Source organism: Suncus etruscus, chromosome 10, assembly GCF_024139225.1.
Source record: "Suncus etruscus isolate mSunEtr1 chromosome 10, mSunEtr1.pri.cur, whole genome shotgun sequence".
In the NCBI taxonomy this organism is placed as follows: domain Eukaryota; kingdom Metazoa; phylum Chordata; class Mammalia; order Eulipotyphla; family Soricidae; genus Suncus; species Suncus etruscus.
Genome location: NC_064857.1, coordinates 12,877,670 through 12,887,580, shown reverse-complemented (window position 1 = coordinate 12,887,580; position 9,911 = coordinate 12,877,670).

The window sequence follows — 9,911 nt, the reverse complement described above, 5'->3', positions numbered from 1 at the left end:
AATAAGTAATTAGTTATATATTTATAAATAGGGCTTATGTTTAACAATGATCACTATATATTCATATATAATTTGTTTTTGGTTCATACCCAGCAGTGCTCAGGGGTTACTCCTGGTTCTATGCTCAGAAATTGCTTTTGGCAGGCTCAGAGGACCATATGGTATAGCAGGATTTGAACCACTGTTCTTCTGCATGCAAAGCAAACACCCTAACTCCATGCTATCTCTCCGGCCCATAATTTGTTATTTTTAGCCTAAAAAGTCCTTTTAAAATGAATCAAGTTCTATTTTATTTAATATTATCTTTATTTAAACACTATGATTACAAACATGTTTGTAGTTGGGTTTCAGACACAGGTTCTAGATAGCTCTTGTTTTACCAATGAATTAAATTCTAAAAACAAAGTGCCTTTTTAGACTTAAAAAAGGGCCTTTTCAGACTTAAAAATTAAATAACATGGTTAAAGGCTGAGATTTTTCAAACTCCGTATTAATAAAGAAATCAACTTAAAGATTTTTTCATAAATTTAAATCCTTAAAATTCACCTTTAAAGATTATATTGTTTTGGGGCCGGGCGGTGGCGCTCGAGGTAAGGTGCCTGCCTTACCTGCGCTAGCCTAGGAGAAGGACCGCGGTTCGATCCCCCGGCGTCCCATATGGTCCCCCAAGCCAGGAGCGACTTCTGAGCGCATAGCCAGGAGTAACCCCTGAGCGTCACCGGGTGTGGCCCAAAAACCAAAAAAAAAAAAAAAAAAAAAAAAAAAAGATTATATTGGACACAGAGGCTCGGCTGGGACCAGAACACTCCACATGCCAGGATTTCGTGGGCTTTTGACTGGTATGATGGGGGCTCTGGGCAGGACAGCTAGCCATAGGACCCTGGGCTGACCACTTTGTCCAGGAGAGCATGATTCCCCCCACACCAGGCGGGTCTTCAGGGCCACGCCTGGTTAATCGGGCCTTGGGGGGAGGGGGTGAGAAATTCCTCCCTAGGCATCCAAAAACTGCAGAGCCTTGGCTGGGCCCAGAACACTCCGAATGCCAGGATTTCTTGGTGTGTTTGCCTGGTATGTTGGGGGCTCTGGGCAGGACAGCTAGCCATAGGACCCCTGGGCTGACCACTTAGTCCAGGGGAACAAGATTCCCCCACACCAGGCGGGTCTTCAGGGCCACGCCTGGTTAATCGGGCCCTGGGGGGAGGGGGTGAGAAATCCTTCCTAGGCATCCAAAAACCACAGAGGCTCGGCTGGGACCAGAACACTCCACATGCCAGGATTTCGTGGGCTTTTGACTGGTATGATGGGGGCTCTGGGCAGGACAGCTAGCCATAGGACCCTGGGCTGACCACTTTGTCCAGGAGAGCATGATTCCCCCCACACCAGGCGGGTCTTCAGGGCCACGCCTGGTTAATCGGGCCTTGGGGGGAGGGGGTGAGAAATTCCTCCCTAGGCATCCAAAAACTGCAGAGCCTTGGCTGGGCCCAGAACACTCCGAATGCCAGGATTTCTTGGTGTGTTTGCCTGGTATGTTGGGGGCTCTGGGCAGGACAGCTAGCCATAGGACCCCTGGGCTGACCACTTAGTCCAGGGGAACAAGATTCCCCCCACACCAGGCGGGTCTTCAGGGCCACGCCTGGTTAATCGGGCCCTGGGGGGAGGGGGTGAGAAATCCTTCCTAGGCATCCAAAAACCACAGAGGCTCGGCTGGGACCAGAACACTCCACATGCCAGGATTTCGTGGGCTTTTGACTGGTATGATGGGGGCTCTGGGCAGGACAGCTAGCCATAGGACCCTGGGCTGACCACTTTGTCCAGGAGAGCATGATTCCCCCCACACCAGGCGGGTCTTCAGGGCCACGCCTGGTTAATCGGGCCTTGGGGGGAGGGGGTGAGAAATTCCTCCCTAGGCATCCAAAAACTGCAGAGCCTTGGCTGGGCCCAGAACACTCCGAATGCCAGGATTTCTTGGTGTGTTTGCCTGGTATGTTGGGGGCTCTGGGCAGGACAGCTAGCCATAGGACCCCTGGGCTGACCACTTAGTCCAGGGGAACAAGATTCCCCCACACCAGGCGGGTCTTCAGGGCCACGCCTGGTTAATCGGGCCCTGGGGGGAGGGGGTGAGAAATCCTTCCTAGGCATCCAAAAACCACAGAGGCTCGGCTGGGACCAGAACACTCCACATGCCAGGATTTCGTGGGCTTTTGACTGGTATGATGGGGGCTCTGGGCAGGACAGCTAGCCATAGGACCCTGGGCTGACCACTTTGTCCAGGAGAGCATGATTCCCCCCACACCAGGCGGGTCTTCAGGGCCACGCCTGGTTAATCGGGCCTTGGGGGGAGGGGGTGAGAAATTCCTCCCTAGGCATCCAAAAACTGCAGAGCCTTGGCTGGGCCCAGAACACTCCGAATGCCAGGATTTCTTGGTGTGTTTGCCTGGTATGTTGGGGGCTCTGGGCAGGACAGCTAGCCATAGGACCCCTGGGCTGACCACTTAGTCCAGGGGAACAAGATTCCCCCACACCAGGCGGGTCTTCAGGGCCACGCCTGGTTAATCGGGCCCTGGGGGGAGGGGGTGAGAAATCCTTCCTAGGCATCCAAAAACCACAGAGGCTCGGCTGGGACCAGAACACTCCACATGCCAGGATTTCGTGGGCTTTTGACTGGTATGATGGGGGCTCTGGGCAGGACAGCTAGCCATAGGACCCTGGGCTGACCACTTTGTCCAGGAGAGCATGATTCCCCCCACACCAGGCGGGTCTTCAGGGCCACGCCTGGTTAATCGGGCCTTGGGGGGAGGGGGTGAGAAATTCCTCCCTAGGCATCCAAAAACTGCAGAGCCTTGGCTGGGCCCAGAACACTCCGAATGCCAGGATTTCTTGGTGTGTTTGCCTGGTATGTTGGGGGCTCTGGGCAGGACAGCTAGCCATAGGACCCCTGGGCTGACCACTTAGTCCAGGGGAACAAGATTCCCCCACACCAGGCGGGTCTTCAGGGCCACGCCTGGTTAATCGGGCCCTGGGGGGAGGGGGTGAGAAATCCTTCCTAGGCATCCAAAAACCACAGAGGCTCGGCTGGGACCAGAACACTCCACATGCCAGGATTTCGTGGGCTTTTGACTGGTATGATGGGGGCTCTGGGCAGGACAGCTAGCCATAGGACCCTGGGCTGACCACTTTGTCCAGGAGAGCATGATTCCCCCCACACCAGGCGGGTCTTCAGGGCCACGCCTGGTTAATCGGGCCTTGGGGGGAGGGGGTGAGAAATTCCTCCCTAGGCATCCAAAAACTGCAGAGCCTTGGCTGGGCCCAGAACACTCCGAATGCCAGGATTTCTTGGTGTGTTTGCCTGGTATGTTGGGGGCTCTGGGCAGGACAGCTAGCCATAGGACCCCTGGGCTGACCACTTAGTCCAGGGGAACAAGATTCCCCCACACCAGGCGGGTCTTCAGGGCCACGCCTGGTTAATCGGGCCCTGGGGGGAGGGGGTGAGAATCCTTCCTAGGCATCCAAAAAACCACAGAGGCTCGGCTGGGACCAGAACACTCCACATGCCAGGATTTCGTGGGCTTTTGACTGGTATGATGGGGGCTCTGGGCAGGACAGCTAGCCATAGGACCCTGGGCTGACCACTTTGTCCAGGAGAGCATGATTCCCCCCACACCAGGCGGGTCTTCAGGGCCACGCCTGGTTAATCGGGCCTTGGGGGGAGGGGGTGAGAAATTCCTCCCTAGGCATCCAAAAACTGCAGAGCCTTGGCTGGGCCCAGAACACTCCGAATGCCAGGATTTCTTGGTGTGTTTGCCTGGTATGTTGGGGGCTCTGGGCAGGACTAGCCATAGGACCCCTGGGCTGACCACTTAGTCCAGGGGAACAAGATTCCCCCACACCAGGCGGGTCTTCAGGGCCACGCCTGGTTAATCGGGCCCTGGGGGGAGGGGGTGAGAAATCCTTCCTAGGCATCCAAAAACCACAGAGGCTCGGCTGGGACCAGAACACTCCACATGCCAGGATTTCGTGGGCTTTTGACTGGTATGATGGGGGCTCTGGGCAGGACAGCTAGCCATAGGACCCTGGGCTGACCACTTTGTCCAGGAGAGCATGATTCCCCCCACACCAGGCGGGTCTTCAGGGCCACGCCTGGTTAATCGGGCCTTGGGGGGAGGGGGTGAGAAATTCCTCCCTAGGCATCCAAAAACTGCAGAGCCTTGGCTGGGCCCAGAACACTCCGAATGCCAGGATTTCTTGGTGTGTTTGCCTGGTATGTTGGGGGCTCTGGGCAGGACAGCTAGCCATAGGACCCCTGGGCTGACCACTTAGTCCAGGGGAACAAGATTCCCCCACACCAGGCGGGTCTTCAGGGCCACGCCTGGTTAATCGGGCCCTGGGGGGATGGGGTGAGAAATCCTTCCTAGGCATCCAAAAACCACAGAGGCTCGGCTGGGACCAGAACACTCCACATGCCAGGATTTCGTGGGCTTTTGACTGGTATGATGGGGGCTCTGGGCAGGACAGCTAGCCATAGGACCCTGGGCTGACCACTTTGTCCAGGAGAGCATGATTCCCCCCACACCAGGCGGGTCTTCAGGGCCACGCCTGGTTAATCGGGCCTTGGGGGGGAGGGGGTGAGAAATTCCTCCCTAGGCATCCAAAAACTGCAGAGCCTTGGCTGGGCCCAGAACACTCCGAATGCCAGGATTTCTTGGTGTGTTTGCCTGGTATGTTGGGGGCTCTGGGCAGGACAGCTAGCCATAGGACCCCTGGGCTGACCACTTAGTCCAGGGGAACAAGATTCCCCCACACCAGGCGGGTCTTCAGGGCCACGCCTGGTTAATCGGGCCCTGGGGGGAGGGGGTGAGAAATCCTTCCTAGGCATCCAAAAACCACAGAGGCTCGGCTGGGACCAGAACACTCCACATGCCAGGATTTCGTGGGCTTTTGACTGGTATGATGGGGGCTCTGGGCAGGACAGCTAGCCATAGGACCCTGGGCTGACCACTTTGTCCAGGAGAGCATGATTCCCCCCACACCAGGCGGGTCTTCAGGGCCACGCCTGGTTAATCGGGCCGTGGGGGGAGGGGGTGAGAAATTCCTCCCTAGGCATCCAAAAACTGCAGAGCCTTGGCTGGGCCCAGAACACTCCGAATGCCAGGATTTCTTGGTGTGTTTGCCTGGTATGTTGGGGGCTCTGGGCAGGACAGCTAGCCATAGGACCCCTGGGCTGACCACTTAGTCCAGGGGAACAAGATTCCCCCACACCAGGCGGGTCTTCAGGGCCACGCCTGGTTAATCGGGCCCTGGGGGGAGGGGGTGAGAAATCCTTCCTAGGCATCCAAAAACCACAGAGGCTCGGCTGGGACCAGAACACTCCACATGCCAGGATTTCGTGGGCTTTTTGACTGGTATGATGGGGGCTCTGGGCAGGACAGCTAGCCATAGGACCCTGGGCTGACCACTTTGTCCAGGAGAGCATGATTCCCCCCACACCAGGCGGGTCTTCAGGGCCACGCCTGGATAATCGGGCCTTGGGGGGAGGGGGTGAGAAATTCCTCCCTAGGCATCCAAAAACTGCAGAGCCTTGGCTGGGCCCAGAACACTCCGAATGCCAGGATTTCTTGGTGTGTTTGCCTGGTATGTTGGGGGCTCTGGGCAGGACAGCTAGCCATAGGACCCCTGGGCTGACCACTTAGTCCAGGGGAACAAGATTCCCCCACACCAGGCGGGTCTTCAGGGCCACGCCTGGTTAATCGGGCCCTGGGGGGAGGGGGTGAGAAATCCTTCCTAGGCATCCAAAAACCACAGAGGCTCGGCTGGGACCAGAACACTCCACATGCCAGGATTTCGTGGGCTTTTGACTGGTATGATGGGGGCTCTGGGCAGGACAGCTAGCCATAGGACCCTGGGCTGACCACTTTGTCCAGGAGAGCATGATTCCCCCCACACCAGGCGGGTCTTCAGGGCCACGCCTGGTTAATCGGGCCTTGGGGGGGAGGGGGTGAGAAATTCCTCCCTAGGCATCCAAAAACTGCAGAGCCTTGGCTGGGCCCAGAACACTCCGAATGCCAGGATTTCTTGGTGTGTTTGCCTGGTATGTTGGGGGCTCTGGGCAGGACAGCTAGCCATAGGACCCCTGGGCTGACCACTTAGTCCAGGGGAACAAGATTCCCCCACACCAGGCGGGTCTTCAGGGCCACGCCTGGTTAATCGGGCCCTGGGGGGAGGGGGTGAGAAATCCTTCCTAGGCATCCAAAAACCACAGAGGCTCGGCTGGGACCAGAACACTCCACATGCCAGGATTTCGTGGGCTTTTGACTGGTATGATGGGGGCTCTGGGCAGGACAGCTAGCCATAGGACCCTGGGCTGACCACTTTGTCCAGGAGAGCATGATTCCCCCCACACCAGGCGGGTCTTCAGGGCCACGCCTGGTTAATCGGGCCTTGGGGGGAGGGGGTGAGAAATTCCTCCCTAGGCATCCAAAAACTGCAGAGCCTTGGCTGGGCCCAGAACACTCCGAATGCCAGGATTTCTTGGTGTGTTTGCCTGGTATGTTGGGGGCTCTGGGCAGGACAGCTAGCCATAGGACCCCTGGGCTGACCACTTAGTCCAGGGGAACAAGATTCCCCCACACCAGGCGGGTCTTCAGGGCCACGCCTGGTTAATCGGGCCCTGGGGGGAGGGGGTGAGAAATCCTTCCTAGGCATCCAAAAACCACAGAGGCTCGGCTGGGACCAGAACACTCCACATGCCAGGATTTCGTGGGCTTTTGACTGGTATGATGGGGGCTCTGGGCAGGACAGCTAGCCATAGGACCCTGGGCTGACCACTTTGTCCAGGAGAGCATGATTCCCCCCACACCAGGCGGGTCTTCAGGGCCACGCCTGGTTAATCGGGCCTTGGGGGGAGGGGGTGAGAAATTCCTCCCTAGGCATCCAAAAACTGCAGAGCCTTGGCTGGGCCCAGAACACTCCGAATGCCAGGATTTCTTGGTGTGTTTGCCTGGTATGTTGGGGGCTCTGGGCAGGACAGCTAGCCATAGGACCCCTGGGCTGACCACTTAGTCCAGGGGAACAAGATTCCCCCACACCAGGCGGGTCTTCAGGGCCACGCCTGGTTAATCGGGCCCTGGGGGGAGGGGGTGAGAAATCCTTCCTAGGCATCCAAAAACCACAGAGGCTCGGCTGGGACCAGAACACTCCACATGCCAGGATTTCGTGGGCTTTTGACTGGTATGATGGGGGCTCTGGGCAGGACAGCTAGCCATAGGACCCTGGGCTGACCACTTTGTCCAGGAGAGCATGATTCCCCCCACACCAGGCGGGTCTTCAGGGCCACGCCTGGTTAATCGGGGCCTTGGGGGGAGGGGGTGAGAAATTCCTCCCTAGGCATCCAAAAACTGCAGAGCCTTGGCTGGGCCCAGAACACTCCGAATGCCAGGATTTCTTGGTGTGTTTGCCTGGTATGTTGGGGGCTCTGGGCAGGACAGCTAGCCATAGGACCCCTGGGCTGACCACTTAGTCCAGGGGAACAAGATTCCCCCACACCAGGCGGGTCTTCAGGGCCACGCCTGGTTAATCGGGCCCTGGGGGGAGGGGGTGAGAAATCCTTCCTAGGCATCCAAAAACCACAGAGGCTCGGCTGGGACCAGAACACTCCACATGCCAGGATTTCGTGGGCTTTTGACTGGTATGATGGGGGCTCTGGGCAGGACAGCTAGCCATAGGACCCTGGGCTGACCACTTTGTCCAGGAGAGCATGATTCCCCCCACACCAGGCGGGTCTTCAGGGCCACGCCTGGTTAATCGGGCCTTGGGGGGGAGGGGGTGAGAAATTCCTCCCTAGGCATCCAAAAACTGCAGAGCCTTGGCTGGGCCCAGAACACTCCGAATGCCAGGATTTCTTGGTGTGTTTGCCTGGTATGTTGGGGGCTCTGGGCAGGACAGCTAGCCATAGGACCCCTGGGCTGACCACTTAGTCCAGGGGAACAAGATTCCCCCACACCAGGCGGGTCTTCAGGGCCACGCCTGGTTAATCGGGCCCTGGGGGGAGGGGGTGAGAAATCCTTCCTAGGCATCCAAAAACCACAGAGGCTCGGCTGGGACCAGAACACTCCACATGCCAGGATTTCGTGGGCTTTTGACTGGTATGATGGGGGCTCTGGGCAGGACAGCTAGCCATAGGACCCTGGGCTGACCACTTTGTCCAGGAGAGCATGATTCCCCCCACACCAGGCGGGTCTTCAGGGCCACGCCTGGTTAATCGGGCCTTGGGGGGAGGGGGTGAGAAATTCCTCCCTAGGCATCCAAAAAACTGCAGAGCCTTGGCTGGGCCCAGAACACTCCGAATGCCAGGATTTCTTGGTGTGTTTGCCTGGTATGTTGGGGGCTCTGGGCAGGACAGCTAGCCATAGGACCCCTGGGCTGACCACTTAGTCCAGGGGAACAAGATTCCCCCACACCAGGCGGGTCTTCAGGGCCACGCCTGGTTAATCGGGCCCTGGGGGGAGGGGGTGAGAAATCCTTCCTAGGCATCCAAAAACCACAGAGGCTCGGCTGGGACCAGAACACTCCACATGCCAGGATTTCGTGGGCTTTTGACTGGTATGATGGGGGCTCTGGGCAGGACAGCTAGCCATAGGACCCTGGGCTGACCACTTTGTCCAGGAGAGCATGATTCCCCCCACACCAGGCGGGTCTTCAGGGCCACGCCTGGTTAATCGGGCCTTGGGGGGAGGGGGTGAGAAATTCCTCCCTAGGCATCCAAAAAACTGCAGAGCCTTGGCTGGGCCCAGAACACTCCGAATGCCAGGATTTCTTGGTGTGTTTGCCTGGTATGTTGGGGGCTCTGGGCAGGACAGCTAGCCATAGGACCCCTGGGCTGACCACTTAGTCCAGGGGAACAAGATTCCCCCACACCAGGCGGGTCTTCAGGGCCACGCCTGGTTAATCGGGCCCTGGGGGGAGGGGGTGAGAAATCCTTCCTAGGCATCCAAAAACCACAGAGGCTCGGCTGGGACCAGAACACTCCACATGCCAGGATTTCGTGGGCTTTTGACTGGTATGATGGGGGCTCTGGGCAGGACAGCTAGCCATAGGACCCTGGGCTGACCACTTTGTCCAGGAGAGCATGATTCCCCCCACACCAGGCGGGTCTTCAGGGCCACGCCTGGTTAATCGGGCCTTGGGGGGAGGGGGTGAGAAATTCCTCCCTAGGCATCCAAAAACTGCAGAGCCTTGGCTGGGCCCAGAACACTCCGAATGCCAGGATTTCTTGGTGTGTTTGCCTGGTATGTTGGGGGCTCTGGGCAGGACAGCTAGCCATAGGACCCCTGGGCTGACCACTTAGTCCAGGGGAACAAGATTCCCCCACACCAGGCGGGTCTTCAGGGCCACGCCTGGTTAATCGGGCCCTGGGGGGAGGGGGTGAGAAATCCTTCCTAGGCATCCAAAAACCACAGAGGCTCGGCTGGGACCAGAACACTCCACATGCCAGGATTTCGTGGGCTTTTGACTGGTATGATGGGGGCTCTGGGCAGGACAGCTAGCCATAGGACCCTGGGCTGACCACTTTGTCCAGGAGAGCATGATTCCCCCCACACCAGGCGGGTCTTCAGGGCCACGCCTGGTTAATCGGGCCTTGGGGGGAGGGGGTGAGAAATTCCTCCCTAGGCATCCAAAAACTGCAGAGCCTTGGCTGGGCCCAGAACACTCCGAATGCCAGGATTTCTTGGTGTGTTTGCCTGGTATGTTGGGGGCTCTGGGCAGGACAGCTAGCCATAGGACCCCTGGGCTGACCACTTAGTCCAGGGGAACAAGATTCCCCCACACCAGGCGGGTCTTCAGGGCCACGCCTGGTTAATCGGGCCCTGGGGGGAGGGGGTGAGAAATCCTTCCTAGGCATCCAAAAACCACAGAGG